Source organism: Diaphorina citri, unplaced genomic scaffold (assembly GCF_000475195.1).
Source record: "Diaphorina citri unplaced genomic scaffold, Diaci psyllid genome assembly version 1.1 scaffold165, whole genome shotgun sequence".
Taxonomy (NCBI): Eukaryota; Metazoa; Arthropoda; class Insecta; order Hemiptera; family Psyllidae; genus Diaphorina; species Diaphorina citri.
Window position 1 is genome coordinate 1 of NW_007377602.1, and position 12,101 is coordinate 12,101.

A 12,101-nucleotide genomic window follows, 5' to 3' on the forward strand; every position below is an offset into this window, starting at 1 on the left:
CTGCCTTACTGTACTTATGTACATGGGGAGTTTTATTCCAGGCAGGCCCCCTTGCCTACTGCCTTACTGTACTTATGTGCATGGGGAGTTTTATTCCAGACAGGCCCCCTTGCCTACTACCTTACTGTACTTATGTACATGGGGAGTTTTATTCCAGACAGGCCCCCTTGCCTACTGCCTTACTGTACTTATGTACATGGGGAGTTTTATTCCAGACAGGCCCCCTTGCCTACTACCTTACTGTACTTATGTACATGAGTTTTATTCCAGGCAGGCCTTCTTGCCTACTGCCTTACTGTACTTATGTACATGGGGAGTTTTATTCCAGACAGGCCCCCTTGCCTACTGCCTTACTGTACTTATGTACATGAGTTTTATTCCAGGCAGGCCCCCTTGCCTACTGCCTTACTGTACTTATGTACATGGGGTGTTTTATTCCAGACAGGCCCCCTTGCCTACTGCCTTACTGTACTTATGTACATGGGGAGTTTTATTCCAGGCAGAGGCCCCCTTGCCTACTGCCTTACTGTACTTATGTACACGGGGAGTTTTATTCCAGACAGAGGCCCCCTTGCCTACTGCCTTACTGTACTTATGTACACGGGGAGTTTTATTCCAGACAGAGGCCCCCTTGCCTACTGCCTTACTGTACTTATGTACACGGGGAGTTTTATTCCAGACAGAGGCCCCCTTGCCTACTGCCTTACTGTACTTATGTACACGGGGAGTTTTATTCCAGACAGAGGCCCCCTTGCCTACTGCCTTACTGTACTTATGTACACGGGGAGTTTTATTCCAGACAGAGGCCCCCTTGCCTACTGCCTTACTGTACTTATGTACACGGGGAGTTTTATTCCAGACAGAGGCCCCCTTGCCTACTGCCTTACTGTACTTATGTACATGGGGAGTTTTATTCCAGACAGGCCCCCTTGCCTACTACCTTACTGTACTTATGTTCATGAGTTTTATTCCAGGCAGGCCTTCTTGCCTACTGCCTTACTGTACTTATGTACACGGGGAGTTTTATTCCAGACAGAGGCCCCCTTGCCTACTGCCTTACTGTACTTATGTACACGGGGAGTTTTATTCCAGACAGAGGCCCCCTTGCCTACTGCCTTACTGTACTTATGTACACGGGGAGTTTTATTCCAGACAGAGGCCCCCTTGCCTACTGCCTTACTGTACTTATGTACACGGGGAGTTTTATTCCAGACAGAGGCCCCCTTGCCTACTGCCTTACTGTACTTATGTACACGGGGAGTTTTATTCCAGACAGAGGCCCCCTTGCCTACTGCCTTACTGTACTTATGTACATGGGGAGTTTTATTCCAGACAGGCCCCCTTGCCTACTAGATTATTTTATTTATTTATTTATTTATTTACAATATAAACGGTTTCCCTTTACTATCTAATACAAATCAACAACCTAACTATCATGGGGATTTACAGAACTGTTTACAATTCGAGGGATAATACTAGCTTAACTAATGTTTACAATTCTAAGATACTAATCTTCTTCTTGTAGTGCCTTATCCGTTGCGGATGTTGGCGACCAGCTTGGCAAGTTTGATTTTATTTACAGCTATGCGAAATAGTTCCGTGGATGTTTTTCCGGTCCATTTTCTCAAATTGTGCAGCCAGGAGATTCTGCGCCTGCCGCGTCCTCGTTTTCCTTCAATTTTCCCCTGGATGATTAGTTGTAGTAGGGTGTATTTGTTGTCATTCCGCATGATGTGACCCAGGTATTGGAGTTTTCTTACTTTGATGATGTTCATGAGTTCCCTCTCTTTCTTCATTCGTCTTAGCACTTCTTCATTGGTTACGTGTTCTATCCATGATATTTTCAATATTCGTCTGTACAACCACATCTCGAACGCTTCCAGTTTCTTTGTCGTGTTTTCATTCAGTGTCCATGATTCAACTCCATAGAGGAGGATGGAGAAGATATAGCATTTTAGGAGTCTTACTTTTGTGCTAATTGTTAGGTCGTGGCTTTTGAATATTTTACTCATTTTATTGAAGGCAGCTGTTCCTACCTTAAATTTTTCAATTTATTTACAATGGAATTGAAGAAGGCATCACCATCAACAGCTGTTGATGAAGATGGCTGTGAGGCCACTTCATATGGCTCTAATGTTCCAACTTTGGAAAGAGTTGGTTTTTTTCCCCAATAGCAAGATACCTCGGTCTTGCTTGGTTCCTCGCTACGTTGGTGCAGCCAAAATAAAAACGCTATATGATGTGTTTGCAGCCACTCGCTGCTCCTTTACATCCACAACACTTGGCTTCCTCAATCACATCCTGTACTTCATTCAAAGTTATTGATACTTTGTAAGCAGCCAGGTTGACTTTGTGCTCTGGGGTAACCTCTCCTCTAACAATGCAGTGGCTTTGGTTTCTCCCAACTTCCACACGCCCAATTGCTACATCACCATAATTGTCTCTAGTTGATCTGGAATCAGAAGATGCGGCCCGCGGGCCGCCTCACCGAAGCGAGCTCCAGACTTCACACTTGACAGGACCTGGGTGTCGCCAGACAAGCTTCTATTGAGGTGGAAAGAGAGATCACGACTACTTTACTTTTCACAAGATAAGGTACGTTGATAACAACTCACCGGTTCATTTTTTACGACTGAAGATTATCAACAACTCGGGGTAGTAATGTTTACCCTATTTGTTTAAACAATTTCTGGGGATTTACAGAACTGTTCCAAGCACAGAAGATCCTCGGCCGCATCCTCTTTAGCCACTCCCCTGAACTCTAAATACTTGTAGTATAAACTCTGTAACTTTTCAATATCAGTTATCAGTTGGTAGTCCATGATCTGCAATCTGTGCCCTCAGTGTGACATAGGAGTCCCCTCTCGGTGAAATGACCTGCTTCCTCACATGAAAGTAGCCAAGATACATTCTCACCGCAGAAAATACTCTGAAATCTCGGAAACACCCGAGTTGATACTTCTCACTGTAGTCTGGGACCAACTCAGGGGGTGTGTGCTGGGGGGTGGGGGTCCTGGTGCTTCTTGGGATTTACAGAACCCCCCCAGAAATTGTTACATATCTTATAGGTACTACCTATAAGATATGTAACAGGTGGTACCCACAGAAGTCCTCGGTTTCTTTAGTTTTCGATTTGGTGTTGGTTCGTTTGATGGTCTGCCACGTTTCTTTCGTAGAAACATCAACTCCAGTGTTTCTTTGGCAGAAACACTCTAGGATGAGCTTCCTTTCATTTCTATAAAAAAACTTCGAAACCGTCATCTCCTATATTTGTATGGTTGTTTTTGATAACGTCCCGGTGAATGCTCAGTATACATTAGTCTTCGAGTGTGTGCTGGGGGGTGGGGGTCCTGGTGCTTCTTGGGATTTACAGAACCCCCCCAGAAATTGTTACATATCTTATAGGTACTACCTATAAGATATGTAACAGGTGGTACCCACAGAAGTCCTCGGTTTCTTTAGTTTTCGATTTGGTGTTGGTTCGTTTGATGGTCTGCCACGTTTCTTTCGTAGAAACATCAACTCCAGTGTTTCTTTGGCAGAAACACTCTAGGATGAGCTTCCTTTCATTTCTATAAAAAAAACTTCGAAACCGTCATCTCCTATATTTGTATGGTTGTTTTTGATAACGTCCCGGTGAATGCTCAGTATACATTAGTCTTCGAACGAAATTTAACGGGACTGATTTGAAATATTGCCCTACGACCTGCGAATTTATCTTTTGGCCCCAAAATTTAGACTACTAATATTTACAAACGCCATTGTAATTGATACACCTCCATATTCCATCCTACCTTTGAGAGTATTACAAGAGTGAGGATTATAAAGACAATACCCTAATTCATCTCTAAAGTCAGCTCCCATGGCGTAGTGGTCACTGCACTCGCCTTGCACGCGGGAGACCCGGGTTCGATTCCCGGCGGGGTCAAGAAATTCAAGAGTGAGGATCATAAAGACAATACCCTAATTCATCTCTAAAGAGTCCCAATGACAAACCACTACAGATGAAGACAGCATGGCTGTATGTAGAGAAGAAGTTAAGAGTGGCAGAATATAAGAAAGGAGACACTCGCCCGGGATAGGACGCGGCGCCGTCGAACATTGCTTTTGTGGGTGCGATTGACCCTGGTCTTGGGTTCCGGTAGCATGGGAGCAACATTGACAGGAGTGTTCATGGTGATGGCTTGACTTGAACTGATTGAATGAGAGAGAGGGCGAGAACGAGACCGCAGCGAATATGTTATTTACGACAAGTTAAACATGGTAGAGAACACAGAAAGCTCACGTTTAACTAGTAGAGGCCCTATCTAACTTTGGTCGCACGTGCTGACCGTCTTCTGCACGTGCGCGGGAAACCGCGCGCCTGAAGAAGACGGGAACCGAAGTTCTCTGCGTCTAACGAAGGATGACTCCTTCTGGCTCTTCGACTGGCCCGTCAAGTCACCGAATTCTAAGGACGAGGGTTCCCGTTTTACAGGGACACCGGGTCGGCACTTAGATTCCCGAAACTAGACTTGGGGTACCGGCGCAGAACGAGGGTTCCAGTTTTTCAGAGTCACCGAATCGTCAAGCGCGGCCCCCTAGTCAGAAGAACTAGAACCAACGTTTTTTTTTTTTTTTTTTTTTTTTAACCATAGGGCGTTGGTTTGTAACGTTGGTTTGTAAACCCTTTATTAACGTCGGAACTGACCATCGAAAATTTTGGGCGAATACAATAGCTTCCTTATTATAGGATAGGATAAGGAAGGTAAAAAGAGAAGAAACAAATATACATACCTGAAAACAACTCAACCAGATGCTTGCTCTTGTCAGAATACTCATCATTCAGCCTACTTAAGATTTTTGATTTGACATCTCCAAACTTCAGTGTGAACCTCTCGTGAACCCCAGGATGTACAGTGTTGAAGTCTTCTTCCAGCTGCAAACAAAGAAAACCATGTAAGTTAATACCTGAGGTATTCTCTGCCACCTAACCCCATTATAATAGAAATAAATACAGAAAGAAAGGAATGGGGAAGGAGGAAGTAAAATACATTGACAGCAACAAAAACATTAGGTAATCCAAAGTTATAAATCAATATTCCTTTGAAATAATCTTGAATGCTAAACGACTTTCATTCAATATCAGATCATCTACCTAGTATCTGATACCAAAGTCTGGTAGAACTGACAGCAAAAGAATTACCAATGAAACTCATCTTATCTTAACTCAAAGGTCAAAAAAAAATAAAAAAACAAAAAAAAAAATAGGTAGCTAGGTAATAAATACATCGGGGTAGTTGGTTGCTGTGTTTGGGTCTCAGGGTTACCCAAAGTTTGTAGAATCAGGGGTTCGTACCTCTAAGGCGCGTTTACAAGGAAAAGGGAAATAGGAGGTCTGAACACAAGCTTTCAATAGGTGATCCATATACTACCTCACTATAAGATCGTCCATCTTGATAACAATTAGTAGCCGCCGCAGAAGAAGCGTCCATTTGAGACAGAAACAATTAATGGCTTACCTTATTTTATAGTTGACTAGGGTTCTTGGTTTTCTTGTGCTTGTTCCTGAAATCATCAACTGTCTTGTCCCAAAAAGAGAAGGCAATTCGCAACCTCACAGCAATAATTAATTTCATTGATATCACCAAAGTTATCCGCAACATTAGTCTTCGAACGAAATTTCACAGGACTGATCTGAAATATTGCCCTATGACCTGCGAATTTATCCTTTAGCCCACTGTCTCTGTGTGCAACCCTATGTAACAGGTGGCACCTACAGAAGTCCTCGGTTTCTTAAGTTTTCGATTTGGTGTTGGTTCTTTTGATGGTCTGCCACGTTTCTTTCGTAGAAACATCAACTCCAGTGTTTCTTTTGATTGATTGATTAACAAATCAACGGGTAAAACCCATGCATATTTTTTTTTTTTTTTTTTTTTTTTTTTAATATTATGACTATTAACGTCGGTAAGCGACATTGTCTTAGCGAACGCTTGTTTCCTTCGCACATCGTTATCTTCCTGGCTCCCGTTCATAAATCTTGAGGTATATCGCGCCATTGGGATTACTCTCTCTAAGAAATCTGAATCGAGAACGCATTCCTGGTCCCAAATCCTAATAACTAGATTCGGAACTCGAAGTTGAGGATACAACCTCTTGAAGCGTCGCCTTACTGCCGCTCCGCCAATATTGACAGGAGCAGGCACCGTCGACACCTCTCCACTCATACGCATTACAAGTATGAGTTCTCCATGTGGCGGAAGAACGACGTCGCTATTACAAGGCGAAATCTTTCTTCTGCCAACCTCTAAACCATTGATCATGGTCTTCTCGACCATAAACCAATCGATTCCTTCGATGATAGAACCATCGACAAAGCAAGAAATGAAGTTATGCTGTTCTGAAACAAGCATGATGAAAAGAAGATGACCCAAACGGAGTCGGTAAAGTGGCAAAAATTTTGAATTTTTTTTTTTTTTACACTTCACACTCAACACGGTCATTACGTATAGTAACAATGCGTCGCTGAAATATTGCTTCTAAAGGCAGCGCCTTGTCGTTGTAGCCAAATGTGTCTTGGGTTGTTGACAGCATGAACACTTGGGCAGCCCACTTGCATCTGGACGTCTTGAAAACAGTTTGCTCTAGGTCTGCCTCTGGTTCGCTTCCCGATGGTTTTTTCTCAGGCCGGTACAGTGATCAGGCGGGAACTAATGGCAGTGACGATCACCTTGGTACCATTGACCAATCCGCGATGTTGAGATTCCTCATGATGAGACATACAGAGCCGATTTTGAGACGTAAAACGTGATCCGGTACGCCTTTATTGGTGACCTGGTTGACAATCTGTATGTCTGCATCAAGAGAATTCTCATCCCTTCTGTCAACAGAATCTCTTGGGGGTGAAGCGCCTGGTGCTTGAGATGGTACTTTCGGTTTGATAGTTACCCCTAAGGGTGAATTTTGAAGAGGGAAATCGACATCTGACTCCATTTCTTGGGCTTCTAGCCAATGATCATGTTGATTAGAGATGTGTAAAGATTCATTGAGCGGTTCCAGGGGGTGAAGCGCCTGGTGCTTGAGATGGTACTTTCGGTTTGATTGTTACCCCTAAGGGTGAATTTTGAAGGGGGAAATCGACATCTGACTCCATTTCTTGGGCTTCTGGCCAATGATCATGTTGATTAGAGATGTGTAAAGATTCATTGAGCGGTTCCACACAGAATCATTGATACTCGAATCATGGATACCCTACACAAGGGGCTGGGGTCTGTAATCAAACAACAAACTTTATCAAAGTTTATCCCGGTAATCCTGTCAAAACCTACACTATCCCACCTCAAAATGAACACCACTGTTTATGAAAGAAAATGTTTCCTAAGATTTCAGTTAAATTTAGCCTTTCTAATTATTCAAAGGTACTTACGGCAATATTCCTCTGTAGTCCACCGTTCACCTTGGGTACTCAAATCAAAATGAATATGGCCGTCAAACGGAATCTCGGATTTGAAAAAAAAAAAAATGAAATTGGACCGGAGTTTAAACAGCTGATCACGATACGTCAGGGGTACCAATTATTTTGTACCATAAAAGACCCAAATTTTGATTTAATTAAAACGAATTGACGGTTGGCCAATCTGAACTTGGCGGGGCCTAGTTGGAAATTACGATAAAGTGAAAGTTTTTTGGTTGTTTTTAAATGTTTGTTACTTCCCGAAATTTCGAGAGGTTTGACGAATTTTTGCCGGTAAAATTTAAATGTTGAAGTTGTGAAATTTCCACTTCGTTACATGTTATCGGTATAAGTTTTTCCAAAAGGTCTGAATCCACGATACAGGTCTGATCCCATATTCTGATTACCAAATTGGGTACTTGTAGCTCTTAAACTAATGGGGATCTTCGGTACCTGGGACTGTAAGCAGATAATTTTATCCCTAGTTCATGAATAGAATGGAATGGTAATGGCCAACCTTTGGCTTGGGTGGTCAGTGAACGAACAAAGCCTCAGAACTTGCTCTAACACTACCTTAGAAGGTAGCAAAAGTAAAGAAGAGAGAAAGGAGGGATTAGATAGAAAAGGATACTTTTACCACCCGGTCCAGCAGTGATGAGGTGGTGGTTCTGGTTGCAAGGCGAGGCTTTCCAAACGAGGCAAGGGGCTAGGGTTCCATAAGAAGTGCGACTTAAGGCGAGAAGATCAAATTCAGCAAGTTACAAGTTACAAAAGAACAATTTTGTTGACGGATCAAACTTGTCAAACCGGCGAGGCGGAAATTCGGAATGACCGATAAGAAGTGGGCAAAATAAAAAAAAAAATAAAAAAAAAGAGAGGCCATTTTGGGTTGTTTGTACAAATGGTATTTTCTTTACTAAACCACGGCGCTTTTTGCAGTGTGCATTGCGTATTGCATAGATAGAATTTTAAGGGGGTACTATTTCCAACACCTTCTGTCAACAGAATCAGCACTGAGTAGCTCATGAAGTTGTCCTTCGAGCATACCCAGGATTCTCTCGTTGATGTTCTTCACGTTGACGTTGAGGATAGCACGTCTGTCGGATTGGTCAGAGTCACGCAGGATATTAGCTGGAAACACATTTGTAATGAGGTCTTAGCATTATTCTTACCGTTTCTATTATTACTGGATACTAGGTATTTGTGTTTTTCTACTCCGACTCGAGTTTCGCCTATCTTATAGGCATTTCCCGAAATTTCGAGGTTTGACGAATTTTTGCCGGTAAAATTTAAATGTTGAAGTTGTGAAATTTTCACTTCGTTACATGTTATCGGTATCTAGGCGCACGGCAGTGCGCCAGGCCAAGTTCCAGCCTAACGCATAAGTTTTTCCAAAAGGTCTGAATCCACGATACAGGTCTGATCCCATATTCTGATTACCAAATTGGGTACTCGGAGCCGAGGATATACATAACCTCCTGAAGTGCCTTCTTGTTGCTGCCCCGCCAATATTGACAGGGGCAAGTGTCCGTAGCACTTCGCCACTCATACGCAAATAGAGTTTCGTCATTAATCTCACACCTGTCAGAGGAACAAGGGTCTGCCATTCTACAAAATACCTTGTTGTTCTCTCGGAATCTTTTATAATCATTGTTTCTACCCTCCTGAGCTTCTTCCGATAGTGTGCCTATTGGTATGAATACACTAGATAAAACCTCCGATCCAGAATGAGTTTTTTGTGTATTGAAGAAGGCATGTTACGCCTGTAGTGCCATGGGCATTCTACAAAATACCTTGTGCATGGCTATCGAGTGCAGATTGGACGCCAGCCTGTCGTTTTGTACGATTTCCACTTCATTTACCATCGTTGTCAAGTGTATGTTGCGGTCTCTCGGAATCTTTTATAATCATTGTTTCTACCCTCCTGAGCTTCTTCCGATAGTGTGCCTATTAGGTCTTAGAGTTTCGTCATTAATCTCACACCTGTCAGAGGAACAAGGGTCTGCCGTTCTACAAAATACCTTGTTCTCTCGGAATCTTTTATAATCTTTGTTTCTACCCTCCTGAGCTTCTTCCGATAGTGTGCCTATTGGTATGAATACACTAGACAAAACCTCCGATCCAGAATGAGTTTTTTGTGTATTGAAGAAGGCATGTTACGCCTGTAGTGCCATGGACATTCTACAAAATACCTTGTTCTCTCGGAATCTTTTATAATCATTGTTTCTACCCTCCTGAGCTTCTTCCGATAGTGTGCCTATTGGTATGAATACACTAGATAAAACCTCCGATCCAGAATGAGTATTTTGTGTATTGAAGAAGGCATGTTACGCCTGTAGTGCCATGGGCATTCAACAAAATACCTTGTTGTCCTCTCGGAATCTCTTGAAGTCCTTGTTGCTAGCCTCTTGTGCTTCTTGTTGGTTCGGTTTATGAATTTCCAGGTGGATGGGTGTCCCTTCTGGTCAAAACTTCGCTTTAATGTGGAATAGAAGCTTTCAACCAAGCTATTGGTTTGGTTGTTATGCCATTAAAGCACTCAGTATTATACGAGTACTTCATAAAAACTTCTGGGCTACTTACAATCCCCAAAGGGGATGCGTCTCTGAAATATCCTAAGGGAGAGAAGAACGTGCACATGTCTTCCCAACTTTTTACATAGGAATCGACTATTTATTTATAATTTTTACCCATTTGCAACTGCTCCATTGATTGCCACGGACTTTTGATTGAATGATTGATTTTGAGAGCTGATTGCTGAACTCTGAACGGCCTAGCCTAGCTAGCGTAAAGCGTAGTCGCGGGTTCGAATCCTGCCATGCTTCAAATTCCAAGAGTGATTTAAATGAGAGTTTTTGCACTTCCATTGAACGGCCTAGCCTAGCTAGCTAGCGTAAAGCGTAGTCGCGGGTTCGAATCCTGCCATGCTTCAAATTCCAAGAGTGATTTAAATGAGAGTTTTTGCACTTCCAGAGAAATATTGTGTTCTTTAGTCAAGTGGCTTCTGAGTTGATCTGTATAACCAAACTGCTTTTTACAATTGTAACAAAACATGTGGTTGTTGTTGTTGTCTACACATTCTGGGGCAGCATGCTTCTGCCTTCTGTGCTTGTTCAATCCAGATTTAAATGTATAGGAAGCACTAGTGGTGTTGTTGTTGGTGGTGTTGTTGTTGGTGGTGTTGTTGTTGGTGGTGGTGTTGTTGGTGGTGTTGTTGGTGTTGTTGTTGTTGGTGTTGTTGTTGGTGTTGTTGTTGGTGTTGTCTACACATTCTGGGGCAGCATGCTTCTGCCTTCTGTGCTTGTTCAATCCAGATTTAAATGTATAGGAAGCACTACATTCAGTACAGTGAAACATGATGCAAGTTTTCTGTATATTATGTACCTATCGATCAATCTGAAGGACTTGTCTAATAGCTTTCGACTTCTTATAACTTAAATTTTCGAAAAAAAAAATAATAATAATAATCTTCCAAAAGCTCCAATGTCTTAAAAAATTAAAAATTTCGTAAATGTTTGATACAACTTTCATAAATTCATACAAGTCAAAACTCAAAACTGTCGACGGATTGTGTGAAAGGGTATCTATCAATCTGAAGGACTTGTCTAATAGCTTTCGACTTCTTATAACTTAAATTTCAAAAAAAAAAAATATATTCTTCCAAAAGCTCCAATGTCTTCAAAAATTAAAAATTTCGTAAATGTTTGATACAACTTTCATAAATTCATACAAGTCAAAACTCAAAACTGTCGACGGATTGTGTGAAAGGACTTATTCCTCTAAAAATTCCAAATCAATCTAGGTAAATAAAAAGATCTTTATAGCTAGATCAAAAAGTAGTCTGAATCTGAATATAGGTAGTTTTGCGAAATCTGAGAATGTACATAAGCGTTGCACGTTGTATACACACGGCAAGGTTTTCTGGCGCAGTCATAGCTTCGAAAAGCGAGGTGAATACTTAAGAACAAGGTTAGTTTACCAACCTAGCCTATCTCAACTCGGTACATAACCACGACCTGAGATCTAGTTCAAGTAACCTATCACATATTTCTTCTGGGGTAGGTTAAGGGAAATATAAGACACATCGACCTCCTCCACAAATTGTACATTGGCAGTAGTATCACCACTATCATTACAGGTTGCATCTCTTTCATCCCATATATTTCTTCTGGGGTAGGTTAAGGGAAAATATAAGACACATCGACCTCCTCCACAAATTGTACATTGGCAGTAGTATCACCACTATCATTACAGGTTGCATCTCTTTCATCCCAGAACTCTAAAATCATTCGAGTAAAGAGTTCCGGTTTCAATGCTCCAATTTGCAGTGCGTTGAGTAGATCAATGAATGTATTATCTCCTTGTTGTGGGGTAGGTTAAGGGAAAATATAAGACACATCGACCTCCTCCACAAATTGTAGATTGGCAGTAGTATCACCACCACTGTCTCTTTCATCTAAGAAGTCTAAAATCATTCGAGTAAAGAGTTCCGGTTTCAATGCTCCAATTTGCAGTGCGTTGAGTAGATCAATGAATGTATTATCTCCTTGTTGTCGCATATTCTCTGTAAGTGAACAATCTCCACAAATGAGTTGCTTTTCGAAGATGTTGAGGTTGCTTGTGTTCCAGATGTCTTGATTGGTGGCAGCTGGATAAGATCTCCGAACAG

The 12,101-nt window shown here is 41.9% G+C and overlaps 1 long non-coding RNA gene across 1 annotated transcript; it reads right to left on the bottom strand.

Annotated features, from left to right (window-relative positions):
* Positions 1 to 6,682: 6,682 nt before the first annotated feature.
* Positions 6,683 to 8,565, bottom strand: LOC108251880. Its single transcript, XR_003390418.1, has 2 exons — positions 8,425 to 8,565; positions 6,683 to 6,856 (listed from the first exon to the last, which is right to left on the bottom strand). It is a non-coding gene; the product is annotated as an uncharacterized LOC108251880 (long non-coding RNA).
* Positions 8,566 to 12,101: the final 3,536 nt, after the last annotated feature.